The sequence below is a fragment of the Coregonus lavaretus genome, assembly GCF_964263955.1.
Source record: "Coregonus lavaretus genome assembly, chromosome: 1".
In the NCBI taxonomy this organism is placed as follows: Eukaryota; Metazoa; Chordata; class Actinopteri; order Salmoniformes; family Salmonidae; genus Coregonus; species Coregonus lavaretus.
In genome coordinates, this window is record NC_139988.1 from 8247193 (window position 1) to 8261422 (window position 14230).

Consider the following 14230-nt stretch of genomic DNA (forward strand, 5'->3'; position numbering starts at 1 on the left):
GAACATCAGGGTTGGCGGAGTGTGCTAACGCAGTAAATAACACAAACTTAGGAAGTAGACTTCTGATATTAACATGCAAAAAACCAAGGCTTTTGCGATAACAGAAGTCAACAACTGATAGCGCCTGGGGAGTAGGAGTGATACTGAGGGCTGCAGGGCCTGGGTTAGCCTCTACATCACCAGAGGAACAGAGGAGGACTAGAATAAGGATACGGCTAAAGGCTTTAAGAACTGGTATTCTAGTGCGTTGGGTACATAGAATAAAGGGGGCAGATTTCCGGGCGTTGTAGAAAAGATTCAGGGCATTATGTACAGACAAGGATATGAAAAGATATGAGTAAAGTGGAGGTAAACCTAAGCGTTGGGTAACAATGAAAGAGATAGCATCACTGGAGGCACCAATTGAGTCGGTATCCGCGTGTATGGGGGGTGGGACAAAGGAGCTATCTAAGGCAGGTTTAGCTGGGCTTGGGGATCTACAGTGAAATAGTACAATTAGAAATAACCGAAACAACAATAAGCTAACCATATTGACATGGGAGAGAGGCATAAAGCAATCACAGGTGTAATTTGAGTGAGCTAAGACAATAGCTGGTAATGACGACACAGTTTGGGCTGAGGCTAAACATAAACAGGATGCGGTACCGTAAAAAGGAACAGTCCAGCAGGCATCAGCTGTATAGCTGAGTTATCATAAGGTCCGGTGAACAGCAATAGGATAGTTCGGAGGTAGTTCGGGGGCTGCTAAAGCACTAGCGAGCAAGAGGCCACAGCTAGCGTGTGCTAGCGGGCCGGGGCTAGCAGATGGAATCTTCGTGGTAGACGTCGTAACGGGAAGCCTGTTGTAACCACATCAGACGATTTCGTCGGCAGACCAGTCGTGTAGGATCGGCGGGGCGCCGTGTCAACACTAGGTGGTCCCGTCCGGTTGACAGAGAGGTATATAGCCGGGAGATGGGCCTAGCTCAGGATGATTAGCCAAACCACAACGTCCATTTTGTTGCAGCTAGCTGGTAGCGATGAATCCGGAGTTAAAGGTCCAGTGATTCAGTGATTCCGGCAGAAAAACGGATATGTTCTGGGTCGATAACGCACTGTGCAGACAGTGCAGACTGGCCAAATAATAGTCCAGGCTAGAGCTGGCTGGTAGGTGGTGCAGGCCACGGACAATGGTGAAAAACCGCTAACGGTAGCTGATAGCAAGTAGCTAGTTAGCTGGCTACTCCCATCCGGTAGACCGAGAGGTAGATAGCCGGGATATGGGCCTGGCTCTAGGCTAGCTCGAGGCTAACTGGTGCTGGCATCGGGGGCAGTGGTGATTAGCCAAACAGCAACATCCATTCGGTTGCGGCTAGCTAGTTGCGATCCGGTGATTAATGTCCAGTGATTAAATTATTCCGGCAGAAAAATCCAATGTTCTGGGTGAAATACCGCTAACTGTGGCTAATAGCAAGTAGCTAGTTAGCTGGCTAGCTAGTTTCAACTGGAGATTCTAGATAAAAGGTAAGTCAATAATAGAATCTGTTCCACATTGAGTGAAGCGGGTTGCAGCAAAGTATATTTTGTAGAAGGATGAAAGGTCTGATAGGGAAATATGTACGAAAAATACAAAAAAACAGGGTATTTACAGGCTATTTACAGACACACGACAAAAACAGGACTGCACTACTACGCCATCTCAGTATATATACACCTGTTCTGAAAGGCCCCAGAGTCTGCAACACAACTAAGCAAGGGGCACCACCAAGCAAGCGACACCATGAAGACCAAGGAGCTCTCCAAACAGGCCAGGGACAAAGTTGTGGAGAAGTACAGATCAGGGTTGGGTTATAAAAAAATATCTGAATTTTTGAACATCCCACGGAGCACCATTAAATCCATTGTTAAAAAATTGAAAGAATATGGCACCACAACAAACCTGCCAAGAGTCACCAAAACTCACGGACCAGGCAAGGAGGGCATTCATCAGAGTGTCAACAAAGGGACCAAAGATAACCCTGAAGGAGCTGCAAAGCTCCACAGCGGAGATTGGAGTATCTGTCCATAGGACCACTTTAAGCCGTACACTCCACAGAGCTGGGCTTTACGAAAGAGTGGCCAGAAAAAAGCCATTGCTTAATGAAAAAAATAAGCAAACACGTTTGGTGTTCGCGAAAAGGCATGTGGGAGACTCCCCAAACAAATGGAAGAAGGTACTCTGGTCAGATGAGACTAAAATTGAGCTTTTTGGCCATCAAGGAAAATGTCTGGCGCAGAACATCATCCCCACAGTGAAGCATGGTGGTGGCAGCATCATGCTGTGGGGATGTTTTTCATTGGCAGGGACTGGGAAACTGGTCAGAATAGAAGGAATGATGTATGGCGCTAAATACAGGGAAATTCTTGAGGGAAACCTGTTTCAGTCTTCCAGAGATTTGAGACTGGGACGGAGGTTCACCTTCCAGCAGGACAATGACCCTAAGCATACTGCTAAAGCAACACTCGAGTGGTTTAAGGGGAAACATTTAAATGTCTTGGAATGGCCTAGTCAAAGCCCAGACCTCAATTCAATTGAGAATCTGTGGTATGACTTAAAGATTGCTGTACACCAGCGGAACCCATCCAACTTGAAGGAGCTGGAGCAGTTTTGCCTTGAAGAATGGGAGAGAGACACAGGAATACAGTGGCCTGAATCCTCCACTGTCGTTAAATCGATGGCACTTACAGTGGGGAAAAAAAGTATTTAGTCAGCCATCAATTGTGCAAGTTCTCCCACTTAAAAAGATGAGAGAGGCCTGTAATGTTCATCATAGGTACACGTCAACTATGACAGACAAAATGAGAAAAAAAAATTCCTGAAAATCACATTGTAGGAATTTTAATGAATTTATTTGCAAATTATGGTGGAAAATAAGTATTTGGTCAATAACAAAAGTTTCTCAATACTTTGTTATATACCCTTTGTTGGCAATGACACAGGTCAAACGTTTTCTGTAAGTCTTCACAAGGTTTTCACACACTGTTGCTGGTATTTTGGCCCATTCCTCCATGCAGATCTCCTCTAGAGCAGTGATGTTTTGGGGCTGTCGCTGGGCAACATGGACTTTCAACTCCCTCCAAAGATTTTCTATGGGATTGAGATCTGGAGACTGGCTAGGCCACTCCAGGACCTTGAAATGCTTCTTACGAAGCCACTCCTTCGTTGCCCGGGCGGTGTGTTTGGGATCATTGTCATGCTGAAAGACCCAGCCACGTTTCATCTACAATGCCCTTGCTGATGGAAGGAGGTTTTCACTCAAAATCTCACGATACATGGCCCCATTCATTCTTTCCTTTACATGGATCAGTCGTCCTGGTCCCTTTGCAGTAAAACAGCCCCAAAGCATGATGTTTCCACCCCCATGCTTCACAGTAGGTATGGTGTTCTTTGGATGCAACTCAGCATTCTTTGTCCTCCAAACACGACGAATTGAGTTTTTACCAAAAAGTTATATTTTGGTTTCATCTGACCATATGACATTCTCCCAATCCTCTTCTGGATCATCCAAATACACTATAGCAAACTTCAGACGGGCCTGGACATGTACTGGCTTAAGCAGGGGGACACGTCTCGCACTGCAGGATTTGAGTCCCTGGCGGCGTAGTGTTTTACTGATGGTAGGCTTTGTTACTTTGGTCCCAGCTCTCTGCAGGTCATTCACTAGGTCCCCCCGTGTGGTTCTGGGATTTTTGCTCACCGTTCTTGTGATCATTTTGACCCCACGGGGTGAGATCTTGCGTGGAGCCCCAGATCGAGGGAGATTATCAGTGGTCTTGTATGTCTTCCATTTCCTAATAATTGCTCCCACAGTTGATTTCTTCAAACCAAGCTGCTTACCTATTGCAGATTCAGTCTTCCCAGCCTGGTGCAGGTCTACCATTTTGTTTCTGGTGTCCTTTGACAGCTCTTTGGTCTTGGCCATAGTGGAGTTTGGAGTGTGACTGTTTGAGGTTGTGGACATGTGTCTTTTATACTGATAACAAGTTCAAACAGGTGCCATTAATACAGGTAACGAGTGGAGGACAGAGGAGCCTCTTAAAGAAGAAGTTACAGGTCTGTGAGAGCCAGAAATCTTGCTTGTTTGTAGGTGACCAAATACTTATTTTCCACCATAATTTGCAAATAAATTCAAAAAAAATCCTACAATGTGATTTTCTGGATTTTATTTCCTCAATTTGTCTGTCATAGTTGACGTGTACCTATGATGAAAATTACAGGCCTCTCTCATCTTTTTAAGTGGGAGAACTTGCACAATTGGTGGCTGACTAAATACTTTTTTCCCCACTGTACTGTCAGCCAGTTTTAAGCCTTTTTCTCCCACAGCGTATTGTGATTGTTAAATTATATGCGTGGGCAAGACCTACTGTATATCTAAGTTCTATTACCAGTTAGTGGGAGTGGAGAGGGGGCTAAGCATTATTTAGGGTGGTTGGTGCCATGGTAACAAAGGGACCATGGCTTGTGGAAGATGTGACATAGAGCGTCTACCACCATCATCACATTACCACCACCATGCTTGACCGTTGGTATGCGGTTCTTACTGTGGAATGCAGTGTTCGGTTATACCTTTGACTCATCTGTCCATTGAACATTCTTCCAATAGTCTTGATGATCATCCAGGGGCTTTTTGGCAAATTGAGTCAACTTTCATGGGCCCCATTATATCTGGCGAAAACCAAACACTGCATTCCACAGTAAGAGCCTCATATCAACGGTCAAGCATGGTGGTGGTAGTGTGATGGTGGTAGTGTGATGGTGGTAGTGTGATGATGGTGGTAGTGTGATGGTGGTAGTGTGATGGTGATGGTAGTGTGATGGTGGTAGTGTGATGGTGATGGTAGTGTGATGGTGGTAGTGTGGTGGTGGTAGTGTGATGGTGGTGGTAGTGTGATGGTGGTGGTAGTGTGATGGTAGTAGTGTGATGGTGATGGTAGTGTGATGGTAGTAGTGTGATGGTGGTGGTAGTGTGGTGGTAGTAGTGTGATGGTTGGTGGTAGTGTGATGGCGATAGTAGTGTGATGGTGGTGTTAGTGTGATGGTGGTAGTAGTGTGATGGTGGTAGTGTGATGGTGGTGGTAGTGTGATGGTGGTAGTAGTGTGATGGTATCGGTAGTGTGATGGTGGTAGTAGTGTGATGGTGGTGGTAGTGTGATGGTGATGGTAGTGTGATGTCGAAGTGTGATGGTGATGGTAGTGTGATGGTAGTGGTAGTGTGATGGTAGTGATAGTGTAATGGTGGTGGTAGTGTGATGGTGGTAGTGTGATGGTGGTGGTAGTGTGATGGTGATGGTAGTGTGGTGGTGGTAGTGTGATGGTGGTAGTAGTGTGATGATGGTGATAGTGTGATGGTGGTAGTATGATGGTAGTAGTGTGATGATGGTGGTAGTGTGATGGTGGTGGTAGTGTGATGGTGATGGTGATGGTAGTGTGATGGTTATGGTATTGTGATGGTGGTAGTGTGATGGTGATGGTAGTGTGATGGTAGTAGTGTGATGGTGATGGTAGTGTGATGGTGTTGGTAGTGTGATGTGGTGGTAGTGTGATGGTGGTAGTGTGATGGTGGTAGTGTGATGGTGGTGGTAGTGTGATGGTAGTGGTAGTGTGATGGTGGTGGTAGTGTGATGGTGGTAGTGTGATGGTAGTAGTGTGATGGTGGTAGTGTGATGGTAGTAGTGTGATGGTGGTGGTAGTGTGATGGTGGAGGGAGTGTGATGGTTTAGGGATTCTTTGCTGTCTGGATGACTTGCCTTAATAGAAAGAAACATTTATTCTGCTCTGTATCAAATAATTCTACAGTAGAATGTCAGGCCATCCGTCTGTGAGCTGAAGCGCAGCTGGGTCATGCAGCAAGTCAACATGAAACTGGTTGAAATGCAACAAATTTGAAGTTTTGGAATGACCTAGTAAAAGTCCAGACCTAATCCCAATTGAGATGTTGTGGCAGGACTTGAAACGAGCAGTTCATTCTTGAAAACCCACAAATGTCGCTGAGTTAAAGCAGTTCTGCATGGAAGAGTGGGCCAAAATCCTCCACAGCGATGTGAGACACTGATCAACAACTACAGGAAGCATTTGGTTGCAGTCATTGCAGCTAAAGGTGGCACAACCAGTTATTGAGTGTAAGGGGGCAATTACTTTTTCACACAGGGGAATTGGGTGTTGCATAACTTTGTTAATTAAATAAATAACATAAGCATACATTTTTTTGTTATTTGCAAACTCACGTTCCCTTTATCTAATATTAGGTTTTGGTTGAAGATCTGATAACATTCAGTATAGAAAATGTGCAAAAATAGAGAAAATCAGAAAGGGAGCAAATACTTTTTCACAGCACTGTATAAACTGTATCTACTGTATATACGCTGTACAAAAATATATAACAATTGAAATAAATCTATGGATTTGCCATAGATAAAATGCAATTGTGTTCGTTGCCCGTAGCTTATGCCTGCCCTTACCATAACCCCACCGCCACCATGGGGCACTCTGTTCACAACGTTGACATCAGCAAACTGCTCGCCCACACGACGCCATACACGCGTTTTGCCATCTGTCTGCCGCTGTCTGAGCACACATCTCCAGCATGCCAGTGGCCATCGAAAGTGAGCTTTTGACCACGGAAGTCGGTTACGACACCGAACTGCAGTCAGACCCTGGTGAAGATGACGGTTTCTGACAGTTTGTGCAGAAATTCTTCGGTTGTGCAAACCCACTGTTTCATCAGCTGTCTGGGTGGCTGGTCTCAGACAATCCCGTAGTTGAAGAAGCCGGATGTGTAGGTCCTGGGCTGGCGTGGTTACACGTGGTCTGCGGTTGTGAGGGTGGTTGGACGTACTTCCAAATTCTCAAAAACGACGTTGGAGATGGCTTATGGTAGAGAAATGAACATTACATTCTCTGCCAACAGCTCTGGTGGACATTCCTGCAGTCAGCATGCCAAATGCACATCTGTGGCATTGTGCTGTGTGACAAAACTGCACATTTTAGAGTGGCCTTTTATTGTCCCCAGCACAAGGTTCACCTGTGTAATGATCCTGCTGTTTAATCAGCTTCTTGATATGCCACACCTGTCAGGTGGATGAATTATCTTGGCAAAGGATAAATGCTCACTAACAGGGATGTAAAAAAATGTGTGCACAACATTTTTGAGAAATACACTTTGGAATTTCTGGAATATTTCTGGGATCGTTTATTTCAGCTCATGAAACATGGGACAACACTTTACATGTTGCGTTTCTATTTTTGTTCAGTGTATATACAGTCAGGTCCATAAATATTTGGACATTGACCAAGTTATTATTATTTTAGCTGTCTACCACAGCATATTGGAGTGAAATTAAATAATAAATATGTGCAGATTTTCAGCTTTCATTTGAGGGTATTTACATCCAAATCGGGTGAACGGTGTAGGAATTACAGCACTTTTTATATGTGGTCCCCCCCTTTTTAAGGGACCAAAAGTAATTGGACAATTGGCTGCTCAGCTGTTCCATGGCCAGGTGTGTGTTATTCCCTCATTAGTTAATTTACAAGTAAGCAGATAAAAGTTCTAGAGTTGATTTCAAGTGTGGCATTTGCATTTGGAATTTGTTGCTGTTAACCCTCAATATGATGTTCAAAGAGCTGTCACTGCCAGTGAAGCAAGCCACCATTAGGCTGAAAAATCAAAAGAAACCATCAGAGAGATAACAAAAACATTAGGTGGCCAAATCAACTATTTGGTACATTCTTAAAAAGAAAGAACACACTGGTGAGCTCAGGAACACCAAAAGGCCCGGAAGACCACGGAAAAAAACTGTGGTGGATGACAGAATCATTATTTCCCTGGTGAAGAAAAAACCCTTCACAACAGTTGGCCAGATCAAGAACACCCTCCAGGAGGTAGGCGTACCTGTGTCAAAGTCAACAATCAAGAGAAGACTTCACCAGAGTAAATACAGAGGGTTTACCACAAGATCTAAACCATTGGTAAGCCTCAAAAACAGGAAGAACAGATTAGAGTTTGCCAAAAAACATCTAAAAAAGCCTGTACAGTTCTGGAACAACATCCTACGGACAGATGAGACAAAGATCAACTTGTACCAGAATGATGGGAAGAGAAGAGTATGGAGAAGGGAAGGAACTGCTCATGATCCGAAGCATACCACCTCATCTGTGAAGCATGGTGGAGGTAGTGTTATGGCGTGGGCATGTATGGCTGCCAATGGAACTGTTTCCCTTGTATTTATTGATGATGTGACTGCTGACAAAAGCAGCAGGATGAATTCTGAAGTGTTTAGGGCTATATTATCTGCTCAGATTCAGCCAAATGCTTAAAAACTCATTGGACGGCACTTCACAGTGCAGATGGACAATGATCCAGAGCATACTGCGAAAGCAACCCAAAACGCCCCAAGAACAAGCAGGAACTGAAAACAGCTGCAGAGCATCACCAGGGAAGAAACTCAGCATCTGGTGATGTCTATGGGTTCCAGACTTCAGGCAGTCATTGACTGCACAGGATTTGCAAGCAAGTATTAAAACTCACAATTTAATTTATGATTATGTTAGTTTGTCCAATTACTTTTGAGCCCCTAAAATTGGGGGGCTATGTATAAGAATGGTTATAATTCCTACACGGTTCATACAATCATTTTGACAAAATCCTTAAATGAAAGATGAAAGTCTACATTTAAAGCACATCTTGATTGTTTCCTTTATTGTTTCCTTTCAAATCCATTTTGGTGGCGTACAGAGCCAAAATGATGCAAATTGTGTCACTGTCCAAATACTTATGGACCTGACTGTATATATATATATATATATATATATATATATATATATATATATATATATATATATATATATATATATATATATATATATATATATATAATGTATTTATATTCCAGACTCTGACATTGCTAGTTCTGATATTTCTTAATTTCTTAATGACATTTTGGGGGAATTGTTTTGCATTGTTTGTATTGTCTGTAGTGTTTTGTTTTGTTATGTATTATATTGTCTGTAGTGTTTTGTATTGTTAGGTTTTGTATTGTCTGTATTGTTTTGTTTTGTTAGCTATTATATTGTCTGTAGTGTTTTGTATTGTTAGGTTTTGTATTGTCTGTAGTGTTTTGTTTTGTTAGGTATTATATTGTCTGTAGTGTTTTGTAATGTTAGGTTTTGTACTGTCTGTATTGTTTTGTTTTGTTAGGTATTACTGCATTGTTGGAGCTAGAAACATGAGCATTTCGTGGCACCTGTGATAACGTCTGTAAAATATGTGTATGCAACCAATAACATTTGATTTATTTGACAGTGTAAGCAGCCTCAATAACGATCTTAGATTTCTAGCCCCGAGCTACCCATAATAACATTAACATCCTGGGCTCTATGGCCTTTAGGAACATTAACTAGGTAATGAGGGATTTGGCAGACTAGTTCCCCTGGATGTGCCTACCCAACTCTCCTGGATGTACCTGCCCAACTCCCCTGGATGTACCTGCCCAACTCCCCTGGATGTACCTGCCCAACTCCCCTGGATGTACATGTCCAACTCCCCTGCAATGTCTGCCCAACTCCCCTGGATGTACCTGCCCAACTCCCCTGGATGTACCTGCCCAACTCCCCTGGATGTACCTGCCCAACTCCCTGGATGTACATGTCCAAATCCCCTGGATGTACATGCCCAACTCCTCTGGATGTACATGCCCAACTCCTCTGGATGTACATGCCCAACTCCCCTGGATGTACCTGCCCAACTCCCCTGGATGTACCTGCCCTACTCCCCTGGATGTACCTGCCCTACTCCCCTGGATGTACCTGCCCAACTCCCCAAGATGTACATGCCCAACTCCCCTGGATGTACCTGCCCAACTCCCCTGGATGTATCTGCCCCTGTGGAGGGAGCATGACCCCTGGAATGGAGCCGGTGAGCGGATGATTAAAGATGCTGTGTCCAAAAAAAGAGGGAACAACAAGATCAGTCAAAATGAGTTTTCTACATCAGCGTTGCTGAAGTACAGTGAGGGAAAAAAGTATTTGATCCCCTGCTGATTTTGTACATTTGCCCACTGACAAAGAAATGATCAGTCTATAATTTTAATGGTAGGTATATTTGAACAGTGAGAGACAGAATAACAACTAAAAAATCCAGAAAAACGATTGTCAAAAATGTTATAATAGATCTCAGCTTGTTACCTGTATAAAAGACACCTGTCCACAGAAGTAATAAATCAATCAGATTCCATACTCTCCACCATGGCCAAGACCAAAGAGCTCTCCAAGGATGTCAGGGACAAGATTGTAGACCTACACAAGGCTGGAATGGGCTACAAGACCATCGCCAAGCAGCTTGGTGAGAAGGTCACAACAGTTGGTGCGATTATTCGCAAATGGAAGAAACACTAAATAACTGTCAATCTCCCTCGGCCTGGGGCTCCATGCAAGATCTCATCTCGTGGAGTTGCAGTGATCATGAGAACGGTGAGGAATCACCCCAGAACTACACGGGAGGATCTTGTCAATGATCTGCAAAGAGGAGTGGGACAAAATCCCTCCTGAGATGTGTGCAAACCTGGTGGCCAACTACAAGAAACGTCTGACCTCTGTGATTGCCAATAAGGGTTTTGCCACCAAGTACTAAGTCATGTTTTGCAGAGGGGTCAAATACTTATTTCTCTCATTAAAATGCAAATCAATTTATAACATTTTTGACATGCGTTTTTCTGGATTTTTTGGTTGTTATTCTGTCTCTCACTGTTCAAATAAACCTACCATTAAAATTATAGACTGATCATGTCTTTGTCAGCGGGCAAACGTACAAAATCAGCAGGGGATCAAATACTTTTTTCCCTCACTGTATATACCGGTATACATAATTTTAATAGCAGGACACTGTAAAGTCCAGTGTCCCTGTAAAGAGTATGAATTACATTTACATTTTAGTCATTTAGCAGACGCTCTTATCCAGAGCAATTTACAGTTAGTGAGTACATACATTTTTTCATACTTGCCCCCCGTGGGAATCGAACCCACAACCCTGGCGTTGCAAGCGCCGTGCTCTACGAACTGAGCTACATGGGAATTAGGCTGTTTGAGAAGGTTTGAATCCTAAGCAACCTGCCTACACATAGTTTGAAGTACAATACCAACATAGCTGCTGTAGTAGGTCAAAGCTGTGTGCTGGAAAACCTTGGTAGAGCATGGATGGAATAGGCATTGTGGTGCTCGTGAATTTTCTTTCTTTTTCGGCTTCAGACCAATGCCTATTCTCACTTAAAACATTGTTTTTTGTTTTTAATTTCCCTGCTTTTTACACCGGAAGGTGATTACGCAACATTATTATACAACATTAAAATTAAGCAATAAGGCACGAGGGGGTGTGGTAAATGGCCAATATCCCACAGCTAAGGGCTGTTCTTACGCACGACACATATACAGCCCTTAACCGTGGTATATCGGCCATATACCACAAACCCCCGAGATGCCTTAATGCTATTATAAACTGGTTACCAACATAATTAGAACAGTAAAAATATATACAGTCTGATATACCACGGCTTTCAGCCAATCAGCATTCAGGGCTCAAACCACCCAGGAAATAACACAGTGATAAAAGTGAAATAATAGTACACAATAATGACAAATGGCAACAGAAATAATGTAGTTGTTAGTAGTTATTTAATATTAACAGAAATAATGTAGTTGTTAGTAGTTATTTAATATTAACAGAAATAATGTAGTTGTTAGTAGTTATTTAATATTAACAGAAATAATGTAGTTGTTAGTAGTTATTTAATATTAACATAAATAATGTAGCTGTTAGTAGTTATTTAATATTACCAGAAATAATGTAGTTGTTAGTAGTTATTTAATATTAACATAAATCATGTAGTTGTTAGTAGTTATTTAATATTAACAGAAATAATGTAGCTGTTAGTAGTTATTTAATATTAACAGAAATAATGTAGCTGTTAGTAGTTATTTAATATTAACAGCTGATTTTCCGGAGGGAAGTGAAAAAACAGAAACCCATTTAAGCCAATATGGAGTACACTGGAAAACATTTCTCTTTTAAGACAATCTAGCAAGCTCCTGAAAACTACACAAATAATCATCATGTACCCATGGAAATGTACCTTAAAGTTTACTGAAGAAAGGCCTAGTACTACATTACCTGTAAACAAATGTGAGTTATCACTAAATACAAAATGTGCAACCAAATGTACATTTATCAGACATAGTCAACTTTCTAAATACAATTCAGGGATGGCCACAATTGCTCTTGACAAGCTACATGTTTTGCAGGCTTTTGTGTTCAAGCCCAGTTCTACCACACCTGATTCTACTATTCACGGTCTCGATGAACAGCTGAGGTTTTGATGAACAGCTGTGTAATAGAATCAGGTGTGGTAGCACTTGCTTGAACAAAAAAGCCTGCATAACCATGTGGATCGTCAAGAGACATTTTGATAACTCCTGATACAAACGCTGTAACAAATGACAAACTGCTGAGAAACACCTGCAAAATATAAAGTCATTAGACAAGTACAAAACTCTTAAGAGCCACCTAATAAATGAAAAGTGTGTGTGTGTGTGTCGGTAGGGCTGTCAACGAAATAATTGTCAAAATGTGTCCTCCGGGATGCGAACCCACAATCTTCAGATACACAGGCGGTACCTCTAGCCATTACACTATGAACTCTATTCTTGAAAACACTGATTTAAAATGGACAGTTTTTGTTTATTTCGCTTGCTTGGTTAAAATACACTAGTCTAAAACAGTTGATTTGTTGAAAACAGACTAATTTAATCACGTAGCTAACCAAGTTAGCAAGCATGTAATTTTATTTTGACTGCGCAAAGCATAGCACACAATTTAAGCAGAGAGGGGGTTTGATTAATCTGGCCCTTGTACACCAGGCAATCACATCATCGGGCGAAAGCGGGGAGGGAAGGCAGATAAAGCGTTTTTATCAAAAGCAGTCACTTTTGCATGTGAAAACACAGAATCCCACTCATTACTACACATGCTTAATTACGTCACTTTGTTTTGAGTCGACTACGCCGTCGGACAGAGCGGGCATCTGGCTCATGTCCGGGAGGCAGCCCGGTTCCAAATCGAATGCGATCTACTTTCAGCAGGTGCAAAATACGCCTACACGGGCGCCCAGATTAATCGAACCCCCTCAATGATTCTGATGGTTTACATGGGTGCACCGTGTGCAGCACCTGCACCCCCTGACTACTTTTTACTTGTTGATGGCAACTTCAGATTTTCTTGGAACACACTGAAAAGTAACTTGACACTGTTAATCACTCAGCACAAATGTGGATTATAATAATGACAAGGCAGGAGTGGTATGCCGGTCGGAGCTGTAATGTATTCTACATGTTTGAAACAGCGATGTTGTCCGTCAAGTGTGGTAAGTCTGATGCTAGCATGCATTTGCCCTCTTGCAGTGCACAACTGAACTGAGGCTCTGTTTACGTGTGTTTGGGGGTCAACCATTGACTATATGCAGTTCATAACTAGCTTACTGTTTATTAACGAAGCAATTTGTTTTCTCGGTTATGGTTTGTGTTGTGGTCTTGGTTGTTCTTAGTCGAGGAAATGTAGCTTAGCTAACTGCAGTGTTTTCCTGTCTGAAATCTTACTACATCGTCTTACCTTAGCTAGTCTGTGCAGTGCAAATGAACGTGAGCAGCAAGGCAGATTGGTCGTTTTAAACTTAATGTAACTAACATTAACTAGCTACAGCGCATTCGGAAAGTATTCAGACCCCATTACTTTTTCCACATTTTGTTACGTTACAGCCTCATTCTAAAATTGATTCAATTTGTTTTTTTCTCATCAATCAACACACAATACCCCATAATTACGAAGCAAAAACAGGTTTTTATAAATATTTGTAAATTTCAGGTCTCTCCAGAGATGTTCGATTGGGTTCATGTTTGGGCTCTGGCTGGGCCACTCAAGGACATTTAGAGACATGTCCCGAAGCCACTCCTGCGTTGTCTTGGCTGTGTACTTAGGGTCGTTGTCCAGTTGGAAGGTGAACCTTCGCCCCAGTCTGAGGTCCTGAGCGCTCTGGAGCCGGTTTTCATCAAGGATCTCTCTGTACTTTGCTCCGTTCATCTTTCCCTCGATCCTGACTAGTCTCCCAGTCCCTGGTGCTGAAAAACATCCCCACAGCATGATGCTGCCACCACTATGCTTCACCGTAG

The 14230-nt window shown here is 42.6% G+C and overlaps 1 pseudogene across 1 annotated transcript in view; it reads right to left on the reverse strand.

Moving 5' to 3' along the window:
• LOC311133023 (RAC-gamma serine/threonine-protein kinase-like) overlaps positions 1–14230 on the reverse strand; it is a 332129-nt pseudogene that overhangs the window by 293863 nt on the left and 24036 nt on the right. The gene's annotated exons all lie outside the window — the stretch shown is intronic.